The sequence below is a fragment of the Phalangium opilio genome, unplaced genomic scaffold, assembly GCF_054372755.1.
Source record: "Phalangium opilio isolate 3A_F unplaced genomic scaffold, DU_Popi_V2 ptg000098l_1, whole genome shotgun sequence".
Classification (NCBI taxonomy): domain Eukaryota; kingdom Metazoa; phylum Arthropoda; class Arachnida; order Opiliones; family Phalangiidae; genus Phalangium; species Phalangium opilio.
In genome coordinates, this window is record NW_028324201.1 from 2,543,525 (window position 1) to 2,558,732 (window position 15,208).

Consider the following 15,208-nt stretch of genomic DNA (forward strand, 5'->3'; position numbering starts at 1 on the left):
AATCAGTTTGCAAGCGCCAGGTGCGCAAGGTTTGCATAATCAGTTTGCAGGCGCCAGGTGTGCAAACTAGTAGGACCCTGTGCAGAGTATAATCAAAACCTTCTGTCCCTATCTTGTATCTAGCCAAACCACAGCTAGGGGAACGGGCTTGGCAAAAACAGCGGGAAAAAAACCCTGTTGAGCTTGACTCTGTGAAGAGAAATGAAAGGTGTAGCATAAGTGGGTAGTTGCCTCCTTTAAAAAAATTTATCCTCCTCATGTGAGCAAGCTCCTCTAAACGTGTGACACTCTAATCACAATCGCACCATTAATTAAATTTTTGGGCTATGCCGCCCAACTATTGGTTCAAACCCTATCCAAACATTTGGGCAGAGAGATAGCCGGCCAAATCGTCATTTGGATATCTCTTCCCGCCTTTATAGCCCCTTTCGTTGCCGCCATTTTTTTAAGGGAAAAACGTTGAGAGTGGGTCCTTTTTCGTTGTCATTTTCATATTTTTTTAAGATTTGCACATGGCTGGATTTTAAATATAATATAAAGTTGGTTTCAAGCTTTAATATAAGCCTAATTTCATAATTTTCCACCTTTTCATTGTTCCTCAATCTCTTTCTAAACTTGGCACTTTTTTTAAGTCCGTGAAATTCCGCTAAGCCTTGGTTTACCGTTGATTTTTGCCATTTTTTTTATATTTATTCATTCAGTTTTATATTCGTTTAGTATATTTTAACTAGAGATTTTAAATCATGAAACAGTGTTTGCCCGAGTGTTCTTTCCATGGAGGCGGGGAAAAACACGGCGCTATGATTACCTGCGGGTGTTGCCAAACATCGTATCATATAGTTTGCATAAAACTGAAAAGTGCAGTAGCTAACTTGTTTTTGATTTGTCCTCAGTGCCTTAAGACAGTACAAAATATGAAAGATCTATCAGATCAATTTCATAAATTTACAGAAAACTCTACCAAATGGAAGCATTCCATGGATAAGAAAATTGAAACTATAATTGGTGATATGCAACAATTGAAGCAACAATCTCAGATTTTGCAAAACGATTTCGAAAAGCAGACGACAAAACTTTCTTCTGTGGCTACGTTGGACAACCTAAATACCGAAGTTGAAAATTTAAAGACTCATATCTTCACAGTAAATACCTCAATAACGCAAAATATATCAGAATTAGAAACTAAAATAGTAGCTACTAAAGCTAAAGATAAGACACCGGGGGCAATTCCTTTTGCCTTCAGCGATCCATTTACATCTACTGGAAGAGACAAAGGCCCAATAAATGGCCCTATACAGTGGGGTAATCAAATAAATAATCCCGGAGCCCCAAGGTTCAGGCCTAGGCCCTACACTACCCTGGTAAATCCGGAAATTGAACAAATATCCACAGCAGCAGACAGGTCCTCGGAAACCCTACCAACTTCTGCACGAGCACAAACCACATCAAAAAGGAATCAGCAAAGTACAGCTAGTACGCACCGAAAGCTAAGGAAAAAACACAATCGTGTTTTTGGATCAGATGAGACTCCAAGCTCGTCAGGTCTTGCCCCTAGTGAAGAACTCATAGAATTCTATACATATTATTGGAATAAGGAAACTTCTAGACAAACTTTTGTGAAATACTTAGCCTCCAAAGAAATTCACTACGTAAGGCATATCAACGATTATATACCCAAGGACCAACGAAATTGGAAAGGTTTTTTCTTCAGGGCTCCAAGAAACAAGATACCTGAAATACTATCGCCCGCCCTTTGGCCAATAGGAACGAATTGCACCATTACGAGGAAACACCAAGAAAAAGATGCCCCAGTGGAACCTACTCGGGGTGTAGGCGTATTAGAAGATGGAGATACGTTTGTTGCTCCTGATTCAATAGTTATGTTTCTTGGGCGATTAGCTGAAAGTAACACTTGTCAAACCGTTCAACTGCATCTAGAAGAAAAGTTCATAACTGCTATTGATATCGATGAATTGACACCACCAGAATACAGCGTTGCCAAGTCATTCAGAGTAAAGATACTCAGGAAAGACCTGAAAGCCTTTCTCTCCCCGGAAACCTGGCCACAAAGGGTCGTAGTAGACTACTACAAAGAACCAAAGCCTACGCCAACCCATATTCGGAAAGAAGCAGACACTGACCAGTGACTGAGCGTGAGAGATCTCACCTTCTTCTACACGAACGCTCGCTCTCTCTCATCAAACCATCATGAGATAGTCACAGCTTGTCAATTAATAAATACCCATATACTAATGTTATCTGAAACTCATCTAAGTCCCTCAATATCGAATGTGGGAATATTTCCTCCGAACTTCAAAGTCTTCAGAAAGGACCGTAACACTCATGGTGGTGGAGTAGCCATAGCAGTGCATGAATCTATAAAGTCTGAACAAATAAGCATAGCCCCGGCACTCTTGGAAGCACTAACCGTCCAAATAAACTCAGGACAAAACTCAGTCATCATCTCCTGTGTTTATCGCCCACCTAATAATGATACACAGTTAATGGAAAACCTGGTTCACTACATTAGCTCCTTACGTGAAAACTACCCAAGATCTCGAATCATCATTGGAGGCGATATTAATTGCCCAGATATAGACTGGGAAAAACAGACAACAACCTCGCAGTTTCAGAGGGAACTTCTCCACGCTTCTTTGGAAGAGGGGCTTACGCAACTTGTATCCGAACCAACAAGACTTTGCCTCTCTGGAGGTAATATCTTAGATTTACTATTTGTAACTCATCCTACTGCCATTTCGGATGTAAGGATTCTACCCGGGATTACTGACCATGAAATTGTAACCTGCAAAATACACATGTTGGACAAGGCTCCCAAGATGCGCAAGCCAGGGACCCGCTTACTTTACCATAAATCAGATTTTAATGCTATGACAAATTATTTAAATGAAACTTTGCCTGACATATTTGCTGGACCAAGTGTATCTGTAAATGACGCCTGGGAGGCTATTAAAAATAGCATCTACAAGGCTATTGAAAAGTTTACTCCCAGAAGACCTCTCACTATAAGAAACCACGTTCCATGGATAAATAGAACAATGAAACTACAATCAAAGAGACTTAAACGCCAGTACTCTCAAGCCAAGAAGACGAACTCAGCTGATAAATGGAATTTGTTTCGAGACACCCGAAGGAAACCCAAACAATTGCTGAAAGCAAGTAGAACCACATACTACAAAAACCTCCTAACACAAAACCCAGGAAGACGCAAATTTTTAAAACTTGTCCGACCGGAGAAGTCTATCCGCTCTAGTTTCTTACCAATCCCGAGTCACAAACCGGGTACCGTACTCCCTGCCAAAAACAGAGCCGAACTCCTTGGTCGGCACTTCGCATCGGTGCATAACCGAGATGACACTGATCCAGTACCCTTGCTACCAAATAGAGCTCCTCCGATGCTGCCTATCATGGTAACGGAGTCAGGGGTGCTTAAACTTCTCAATGGACTTTGCCCGCACAAAAGCCAGGGAACTGATGACATACCACCTGTGCTACTAAAAAATTGCTCTGTAGCACTAGCACCGGCACTAACCAAACTTTATCAACTGTCATTAGATACGGGTACGGTCCCACTTGATTGGCAAACGGCAAATGTCGTCCCAATTTACAAATCAGGAAACAGGAAGGACACTACAAACTACCGACCTATATCCCTCACAAGTATACCATGTAAATTACTGGAACATATACTAACGACCTCAATATGGAAGCATCTTGACGAATACCAGCTGATAACAAGTTCTCAGCATGGATTTAGAAGAAACCATTCCACCGAAACACAGCTCTTAACTTGCATTGAAAACTGGGCTCAAGCCCTGGACCAGCGAAAAATTGTAGATGTAGTCGCCTTCGACTTTTCAAAGGCATTTGACCAAGTACCCCATGAACTCCTAAAAACTAAATTACGCACCTTCGGTATAAACACCCAAATTTTGAAGTGGATTAGCTCATTCTTGGAAAATAGAAGACTCTCCGTCGTCATAGAGGGTGAGAAATCTCTAGATCATCCAGTACTGTCAGGCGTTCCCCAGGGATCAGTCCTGGGTCCGTTACTTTTTCTCATTTATATAAATGACATTGGAGAAGGGATTACATCGGAATCTAAATTATTCGCCGATGATCTTGTCCTCTTCAATGCTGTGCCCAAGGGAATAGAAACAAACGCTAAACTCCAAGCTGACATCAATCAAATACTCCAATGGTCTCTGAAATGGAAAATGCCTCTAAACATTGCCAAGACGAACCATATACGTATATCTCTCTCACCAGTCGCTGGAGACCCGCTCTATACCTTAGACGGATCAAATATACCAAGAGTACCGACCATTAAATACCTAGGTGTGCTCATAACTTCGAATCTTTCCTGAACCAAACACATAGAAAAAGTAGCTTCTGTTGCAACAGGAACCCTAGGACCTCTAAAGCGACAACTTTACGATGTGACAAGACTACCAAAACGGTTGCCTATAAAACGCTAGTAAGACCCCAGCTGGAATATGCCGCAGCAGTCTGGGACCCGTTTACTGCCAAATCAACTGATCTACTGGAAATGGTTCAGAGACGGGCAGCTCGCTTTGTGCATGGCATCCCTCAATATGAACGGAACATCTCGATCACTTCTCTCATCGAAAAACTAAATTGGCAACCTCTAAAATTTCGACGTGAAAAGCAGCGTTTATTGAGCTTTTCAGGAATCGTTTTTAACTTATCCCCAGCTCTTGCAACGTTAGTTGTGACCCCTGCACCAAGAGGCACCGCAGCAGCAGAGAGGAAGCGAAAACTTTACCAAACCTATTGCAGAACGAACTTATATTACCAGTCATTCTTGCCACGTACGACTCGCGATTGGAACAAAATGAAAATCCCTGACGACGCTATAGAGTCTTATCAAAAAACAATCTCCTATATCAATTGGTATCGTTCCTTTCAACCGAATTCCCAATGGACCGAAATCCCATTCGACCGAATATCCCGCAATGATTTTAGATTTCCAGCCCAATGGCTATATTCCCGATGGACCGAAATCCCAATCGTCCGAATATGCCCCTAAAAATACATGAATTTAACTTGAAACACTGTAGCCGTCAGCGATTCGGTGGTGTAGTGGACACGAAGTTGGACTGCGAAGCGATAGGTTGTTGGTTCGAATCTCCGAAAGGTATGTTAATAATATTAAAAGTAAATGTTTCGTGATACTAATTAAAACGCTCACTTTCATTCCTTTCAAGGCAAGAGATATATAGAATTAATAAACAAATCGTGCTTAAAATGAAGTGCAGTCTTAATGGTAGTTCCATCAATGTCTTTAAATGTTAAATTAAAATTTTAATATTTTGGTTTCGGGTGGGTTAGGTTAGGTTAGGTTAGCTTAGCTTAGCTTAGCTTAGGGTTAGGTTGGGTTAGGCTTGGTTAGGTTAGGTTAGCTTAGGTTAGCTTAGGTTAGCTTAGGTTAGGTTAGCTTAGGTTAGGTTAGGTTAGGTTAGGTTAGCTTAGGTTAGCTTAGGTTAGGTTAGGTTAGCTTAGGTTAGCTTAGGTTAGCTTAGGTTAGGTTAGGTTAGGTTAGCTTAGCTTAGCTTAGCTTAGCTTAGCTTATGTTAGCTTAGCTTAGTTTAGGTTAGGTTAGGTTAGGTTAGGTTAGGTTAGGTTAGGTTAGGTTAGCTTAGGTTAGGTTAGCTTAGGTTAGGTTAGCTTAGGTTAGCTTAGGTTAGCTTAGGTTAGGTTAGCTTAGGTTAGGTTAGGTTAGCTTAGGTTAGGTTAGGTTAGGTTAGGTTAGCTTAGGTTAGGTTAGGTTAGTTTAGGTTTGGTTTGGTTTGGTTCCAATAAAACGTTGACACCTTTTCCAAAATATGCTCCTTTTAATTAGCTACCACCTTTTCCAAAATATTCTCCCATTAAATAGCTACCACCTTTTCCAAAACATTCTCCTATTAATTAGCTGCCACCTTTTCCAAAAGATTTTCCTGTTAATTAGCTCCCACCTTTTTGAAAATATTCTCCTATTAATTAGCTACCACCTTTTCCAAAACATTCTCCTATTAATTAGCTGCAACCTTTTCCAAAACATTCTCCTACTAATTAGCTGCCACAGTTTCCAAAATATTCTCCTTTTAATTAGCTACCACCTTTTCTAAAATATTCTCCTATTAATTAGCTGCCACCTTTTCCAAAAGATTTTCCTATTAATTAGTTGCCACCTTTTCCAAAATATTCTCCAATTAATTAGCTGCCACCTTTTCCAAAATATTCTCCAATTAATTATCTGACATCTTTTCCAAAATATTTCTATTATTGCTAATAAATTGTTTTAATACTGATATAAATAATCTTTTTACCTCCAAACAAGGTTGGGTTGGGTTAGGTTAGGTTAGGTTAGGTTTGGCTAGGGTAGGTGAGGTGAGGAGTGCAGTAATACATTTTCAACTCACATTTATTTTAACAATAATAAGTTGTGAAATTAAAAATATATTTAATGCAAAACCACACAGTATGTCTTCTTCCAGTTCAATAGAATTTGGGTCCAATGGGACTATAATAAAATCGCACCTTTGGCTACGTTCGGTCGAATGGGACCCCCAAAAAAAACCCCTTCTGTCGAATGGGAATTCGGGTCAATGGGACCAAAGCTATCAATTACTTGTCTAACTCTGTAACTTAAAAAGATCAAATTTATCATGTATTCATTTATAACCTTGATGTGAACCTGGTGTGATGGACGACTTAGTCTTTTGCCGGGTTAATAAACTTGAAACTTGAAATTATTTTTTGCCCCTCGTTTTAAGCCCCGTTACTTGTCCATCTCGTTACGTCGTATTTTTAAAGTTTAGACTTTAAAACGAGTGCTTTGTTTTCTTAAATATTACTTCATTGTATAAAATTTCAATATTATAATTGCGTAAAACGTCCGTATTCGTACGAATTCAATGTTTTTCGTTGAAGGAACGCGCCTTGCATTTGAATTTCGTTCCCTCGAAACTGCCCCCTTTAACGGGCCGGAGGCTTTTTCTTTATCGCCGTAAGGCGTCTGTTTTCGGTCGCTCCTTCAGCCTCGAAAACAGCTGTAGTGAGAAATGTTATTTACTAAAAGTGCATGCGGTCAGTGTGTTGTTTTTGCATTTTAATGCTTCTAATCGTGGTGCGCGTCGAGGTTTACGAATCCAACGTGTGTTGCGAAATGAAAATCAAGGGTGGATACTATATGATCTATGCTTTAAAAGGAATTTGACGGCGCCAGTTAAGCAAACGGTAATAGACTAATAGGCCTTGCCAAAAGTTGACTGAGCTATAGTGAGCCTTCGTCATATTATCACACATTAATGATATAATAACTTCCCCCTCGGATATCCTGTGACGAAGAGATTGTTTTAAAGTTAATAACTCCCGATTTTGGAGGTAGATACTGTCTAGCGACAATTGAAGTAGCGATTTAATCTTATAAACTGACTAACATCATGAGCCCATATCGTTAATTAAGCGATGTTGATATCAAAGCTTAATTGAAATACCAATACCAATTTTTTCGACATCAACAACTATCTACTGAAAGAGAATTCTACTTATATTCCATTCAAATTTCTCTCGCAACATTTCAAATTAACGAATAGAAATGTGCAAATGAAGTTCGAACCGATTTATTGGGAAAATTGCTATATTGGTCACCATTACCGATCACAGATAGATTTGCGTCCTTCAGTAATGTTTATTATGCTTGTGAAGTGGTAAGCGAAATCTGCGATTAAAGTTTAAAATAGACAAATAGTGCTTTAGTCATATCAACTCGATTACCGAATATCTAAATTTGACCAAAATTAAAAAATATTCTTTTCATGATTAAATCCAAAAATTTTGTTTGAAGCAGCAAGCCATCTTATCCTTATATACCTTCTTTTGAAAAAAATAGGATAGGTTGATACCTCTTTCAGTAGATGATTGATTGATATTTCGGTTTCATTGAGTTTGAAAAAATTCGTTCCACCATTGGTTAATTTACGATATTGACCAATCGACAATCACAAACTTTATTAACAAAATTACAAAAACCCTTTCGAAACCTTATTAGTTTTGAAACGAGTTAAATTATAATATTAAATATGTACTAGTTTATTCCTCATAGGTAATTAATTTATTGCCTTAGTGAATTTCAAAGACTAAATCCATATTTAAATGTAAATTGTGTGCATTATTTCTCAATTAATAAAAGATATCCACCTATTTTTCATTCAAATTTAATTTCTCAATTAATTATTAATCAAATTATGAGGTTTCTCAATTTTACGAAATTATTACAATCTAACATGCAAAAATCCAAGGCTTAAAATCATCTTGCATATAAACCCTTGCGAAAAAATTGACCAATAAACAGTAAGTAAAATTACGTAATGAAAGAGGAAGTGACGTACATTTGGGTTGGATAAAGGTTTGGCGCGAGATCCAAATGTCGATTTGGATTTGGGTTAGAGAATACGGTTTTAAGCGCCCTGTCCAAATGGAACCGATCCAAACGTTTAGATTTGGATCCTCATCCAAATGATTTAGATTTTTAGAGAATAGGGTCCCTGGTCCTCCAGAAAAGCGTTTTGGTCAAGATGCGGATTCCATGTAAGTCTGCAGTCAAAAGTCACCCCCGGGTATTTCACCTCGGAGGACTTTGACTGGACCTGGCCAAAGAAAGTGATATTATTGAACAGGTCCTTAGCATTCGTAAAAGGAACAAGGACAGTTTTGTCTGGATTAACAGTGAGGTTGACCACCTGGCACCATTGCTCCTTGATAGAGAGAGCAGAGCTCATAAGCGCGGTGACAGTAGCCGGGAAAATCCCGGTGAAAACTATCGCCACATCGTCCGCATACCCGAAGCAGTGGCAGCCCCCAACACCCCTAGCCACTCCAAGAGCTCGTCCACCACAAGAGACCACAACAGAGGGGAAAGAACTCCACCCTGCGGGCATCCCCTGCCGGTGGTCACCCCCAGAGAGTCCCAAAGGAGGGACGCCGACACCTCGCGGTCGGTAAGCATGGACTTGATCCAGCGGCCAAGAGTGTCGCTGATCCCAAATCTCTTAACAGCGTCAGTAATAACCGAGCTGGAGACCTTATCAAAGGCCCCCTCAATATCGAGGCCAGTGAAATTTCCTGAAACTCGAATGCCCTATCCAGGCAATTCGTAAGGCCACAGGGCCGTCTCAGTGGATTTGCCTTTTTGGTAAGCGAATTGTGAAGAAAAGAGAGGAGTTACCGAAAGTACCTCGTCTCTAATGTACCTGTCCACCAGCTTCTCCAAGATTGAAAGGAAGAAGGTGGTCAGGCATATTAGTACAGTCATTTTAGCCCAAAAATAGAGGGAACCCGCAACAAATTGAAACAAAGCTGAAAATTTCAGATCTTATAGATTTTTGGGCGCTCTTTAACGTGGTGTGGTCTCCCACACTCTCCCATTGGAGGAATTTCCGCCATATTGGAAAATGGCGGACAAAATCGAGAAAACGTTTACTAACTCCGGTTCTACTTAACCGATTAACATGTAATTAGGCTTCAATTGTAGATCACCTTCAACCACATAATTCTTTTCTTAAGATATTTTGTCCTACAACTAACCGGATGTTCACAGTCTGACTCTGAAGATTAGCCTCATATAAAAATGGGAATTTAAAGCATTTTATGGTTTCTATATTCAGAATACATTTCCAAAATCGAGAAAAAGTTTAATAACTCTGGTTCTACTAACCCGATTAACAAGTTATTAGGCTTCAATGGTAGATTACTTGCAAACACATAATTCATCCTATAAGATATGTTGTCCTACAACTAACCGGAAGTTCACAATCCAGCCCGGAAGGTAAGGCAAATCTAATATTTGAGTATTTCGAAACGGTTTCAAGCGAAATAAATGCAAAGCGGGTTTTAAACCTAAAATATATTATTCCCATTATATTTTTACCTCTTTTAGTACCATGACGACACGGAGATGTATTTTACTGGACGTGAATGGTGGGTGTCTGTCTGTATGTGTCGGTCACCGCGTTCGCAGTTGGCAAATTGGATTAAACGTGTTCGCAGTATAATTTTTGGCTTCTACTCCCAACGTTAGGATCAAGAAGTGCGTGGCGATCGGCTAGGGTTACGAGAAACGTCTAGCCTCTCAATTGCAGGGCTTCAACCAAAAGTTCATGCAATTGCGGATTTCTTATCATTTATTGTGAATCAATCGCCTTATATACCCTAAATTTCCAAAAATTGTTAAAGAGTCATACGCTAGAATTCAAACGTCAACAATAGCTATATTTAAAATTATTTTAGGAATTAAGTTTCTTAAAACGACTTCAGTAGAATTACGTTAAATTACTGACGACTAAAGTAATTAATATCAATTATATTTTCTTAATTATTTAAGAGTAACCTCTTAATTGCGTCTCGTATCGGAGAGGTTTATTATGGTTTACCAACTTGTATATTAGTATATTTATCAATATTGGTTAAGCTTAAGTTAAATCATAGTCCTCTACTTGAGGTTGAGCCTCAAAATCTCTATGTTTATTTGAACAAGATACTCCCTTACACTGTGTTCAAATTGAAGAACAGACTAGACCAGTTTTACCGCATTCACATTTCAAGTCAGAGACTTCCTTGCATTTACGAGGGATCATCTGCAGAAGCTCAGGTGGAGCAGGTTGTAGAGTGGTAACGATTGGTTTGAGTTCAGATCCTACCTGTCTCCAATCCCATTCTCTAGCATTTAGGCTGCTTCCAAGCCACGTTTGAACTTGATGATAAACTCTATTTGAATGTTGCTTTGCTGCCGCACTTGTTGGTGGAAGAGAAGCTAATTCAAAAGCTCAATTCCATAATCTTCATTTAAAGTATACACTTGGTTTTGTCAACTTTGTTTCACACGCTTTAACTCAACTTAAGCCGTATTGACAAGTGTGGGCGAACAATGGTATATATTAAAACATAAGTTTTATGATGCTACAAAGGCTGTTTTACCCTCTCCCGTACTGTACATTATAGCTCTTGTTAGAAAAGAAACAAAATTTGTCAGTAATAGGAACTATATGTTTAATTTTGGAAACGTATTCTGAAAATAGAAAACATAAATGCTTTAAATCCCCATTTTTTATATGAGACTAATCTTCAGGGTCAGATTGTGAGCTTCCGGTTAGTTGTAGGGCAAAATATCTTAAGAGATGAATTATGTGTGTTAAGGTGATCTACAATTGAAGCCTAATTACGTGTTAATCGGTTAAGTAGAACCGGAGTTATTAAACGTTTTCTCGATTTTGTCCGCCATTTTCCAATATGGCGGAAATTTCTCCAATGGGAGAGTGTGGGAGACCACACCACGTTAAAGAGCGCCCAAAAATCTATAAGATCTGAAATTTTCAGCTTTGTTTCAATTTGTTGCGGGTTAAAACCTATTTTTCCTGTACTATATGGGCCTAAATGCCTTCGCCTCGAGATAGGAAACCTTCCCGGGCTTGGGAATAAAGATTACCCAAGAGCGCTTAAAGTCACGAGGTATGTGACCGAGAGCAATGCAAAGTCTATAGATCTTGCATAACGGAGAGACGGTGTGATCCAAGCCCTCCTGCAAAAGCAAAGGGAAGACCCCATCGGGACCCGGGGACTTTTAGGGCTAAAAACAATTGACAGCCCACCGAAGTTTAGGAATTGTAACAACCTGACGGGCTATAAGCCAGTCCTCTCTCTTCGCCCTGTGCAGAACAGGGTAGAGATAGTCAGGTCTCGTTGGATTGATTAAAGTAGAGTCAGGTAAGTGGACCCCCAGCATATGCTTGAGAGTCTGAGCCCCAGACTTAGTGTACACACCCTCTTGCAACTTGATAGTATCAAGTCGATGCGTACTATCATGCGCGAGAATCTTCATGACCTTTGCAGTAGCCGGGATACTAGAGACTTGCTCACAGAAGGTCCTCCAAGAGTCCCTCTTGGCAGCCCTAATGGCTCTGTTGTAGGTATCAAGAGACTGCCTATAACTAGCCCAGTCTCCCGTACGCTTGGCTTTATTAAAAAGCCTTCGAGTACACTTCCGAAACCGTTCAAGATCCGCATTCCACCAAGGAACAAGCCTCGAGCGGTTTGCGGTCTTACGTGGACAGTTACGGTGATAGGATTCAATAACAGAGCACTGTAGGACACCAGTCACCCTCTCAGGATCCTTAGCTGAAGTTAGATTAGGGGTGAGACCATCCGCGTAGCGTATTAGTAAGTCCTCCCTATAGCCGGCCCGCCCGGCCTAATTAGTCCGTATTGGATTGCGTATCTCCGTCCCCATCGGGACTGAAGTAGTCGCAACAGTGAAGCAAATATGTCTATGATCCGACAGAGACGGCTCATTTGATACATGCCAATTAGACACAGAAGACGCAAGGTTTTCCGTGGCTAACGTAAGGTCAATGACCTCCCTTCTGTTAGAGGTAACAAAAGTAGGCTCATTGTTTTAATTAAGAATATAGAGTTTAGAACCAACTAGATATTCCAGTAGATGATCACCTCTCCTGTTGCAGTCAGAACTGCCCCACGTGACATGATGAGCATTAGCGTCGCAGCCAATGATTAGTTTGTCCCCTCTCTTCTCGCATTGATTGACCATATTGATCACCTCAATTGTCAGGAGAGAGTGCGCATCGTGGGCAAATTATGCAGAGGCAGCCGTGAGAGTCAACTTGGCACGCCCAGTGGCCAGGACTAGCTTCAGGGTCACCGTGTCCTGGGACGTGTACAGCGGTAGAGAGATACACCAAAGATCCCTCCGAACAAGAATACACGCCCTAGGCCTAACAGCGGTGTGGTCATAAAAGAGCCGCCCCGCTGTGTCGAGACCAAGGATTTTGCCATGGCAAATCCACGGTTCTTGTATGAGGGCCACATCAAGACCCTCTATAGCAAACCTCCTTCAGAGTGCTTCGGAAGCCGCCTTACTATGGTGCCAATTGATTTGAATTGCACGTAGCGTCCCCATGTTCCCAAAGAGAAGGGTTCAGAAGGGACCTGGCTACACCTCATCAGTATCGAGAGGGCTAGTAGCACCTCCCCCAGACAGGCAAGCTCCCAGTCCCAAGATCCTCCCCCCGTCAGGATCACTAGAACGCTCACCGTCTGGACCCCGAAGGGTCGCATCCGATTCTACCAGTAGGGTGGACTCATCCATAGAAGATAAATCTTCCGAATGAGCCCCTCCCTCTCCCTCTGTGCCTAAAGCGACACCGGCAAGCTCTACATCCAGAGCTCCCAGCTCGCTGGTCCCATCCTCTGCCGCAGACTCAGCTGCAGCAGTTGAAGTGGTTTCTGTGGGCTGTATGAGCTTGAAAGTTCCCTTATCCACTCCAGTAAAGCCCACAAAACCGGCGTTCTTAATGGCATCCGAAGAGGAACCATCTATGGACAGTACCCAGTACCGTACGGCACGATCCACGTACGTCCGGATACATTTCCAGAGTTCAGTGGCAAAGCCACTGTTAAGGATCTTCAGGCGCCGGAAGAGCACCACCGATTCCTTTGTAACCTGGTCCCAGGTTCGGAGCATCACCTTAAACGGCTTAGGGAGTTCGCTAGCTCTCATCACTGAGAGCACCGCATCCCCCACCACCGAGTAGGATATGTTTTCCTTCAACCACTGCCCAGTAAACGCATTTTCACAGGAGTACGTTAGGGCCCCGGCCATCAGGCTGAAATTCCCAAGGCGCGGTAGACGGCTCCCCGAAGGTATCTCATCCAGCGCCCACATCTTCCTCCGTGATGACCGCAGTCGGATATCCATTCTTGACAATGGCCATATTTTCTGAGCTGGCGGCATCCCTATAGGACTTAGTCCTTTTGGCCGCCGCCTGCGAATTGCCGGGCGAAGGAGTCGAGTCCTCCACTCTCGCTCTCTTCGTCAGGTTGTCACGTGTCGCCGCACCCCCGACAGGGGTGGAGACCGCTTCAGAACCCGGTTTAGCCTTTTCCCGAGCAATCTGCCGTTTGAGCCGGCGTCGCTGGGTACGTTTCAAAGCCTTGGGGGCTGGGTGGAGCCAGTCACACGCACCGATAAATCGGAGCGAGTATCGCTGGATCCAGGCCCTAGCTTTGTGGTATCAGTGAGGAATCTGCCCTGAGCAGACCCTGCACCGTAGGTGTTGTAGTTTTAGAGTTGTTTTTGATGTGTTATCCATAAGAATCCCACGAGTAAGGGGGCAAGTAAACGGTCACCCCCGGTAGTCTCCCACCCGGGTGAAAGGCTACATACAACGGGGTGTCGCCTGGTGCCCCGAGGGGATCGTTAGCGATACCGTAGTTTTACTTCCCCAGTACCGCGCAGCCCTCGGCACGATGCCACAACACCTTGGCTTGAGAACGACGCGTATCCACTTAGCCCACACAACGTGGTGGTTACCAGCTCTCACCACCGAGGAGTTGTGATACATCGCATTGAAGAGGACCCAAGCTAGCGTGTGTAAAGTTAAGAACGCGAGCGGGAAGCCAAAGCAAGAGGGGGAAAGAGAAAACACTCCATCTAAATTGCGTCCCCAACTTCGAGAGCCACATACTAAAAAAAACTACACAGGATAAACATTGTTGCTTTGTCTTAAGTAGACGACATTATTTTATTGATGATTTTGAACAAAATAGATTATCTAACATATTTTCTTTAATATCAGTTTTCTAAGCGACTTATAACAGATGGAAACTCCTTTTGGTACAAACTTGAAAATTTGTCACGCCAGCAACAATAAAAACTATGTCCGTCAAGTTAGTGTTTATCGACACGACATCCTTTCAAAATAATTAATTTCATGATAAAATGTTTTTGGAAAATGGAAATGTTCTTGAAAAAGCGTAGATAAATAATTTTTTCAATTTATTTAGAGGGAATAGATAAAGAGTAAAATCAGTTGATTGAATTAAACAATGATTAAGGATTAAACGAATAAAATTAATGGAAAAAATTGCAATATCTTGAACTTCAGTCAATTGATAAACCTCACAAATATCGTTTGTTTTTTCGGCCTTGGTCCAAACCAAGACGATTTTTTATAATATCTGTCACTTCAGTCTTAATGTAATATAAATTTGAATAATTTCATTTTTTATTTACCGTCTTACATTTGGGGTTGATCTATTTCTAATTGCTTAAAGAAGTACTTAATTTTCGTTAATTACATTTAGCTTATATGCAATAACATTGATTTCGATA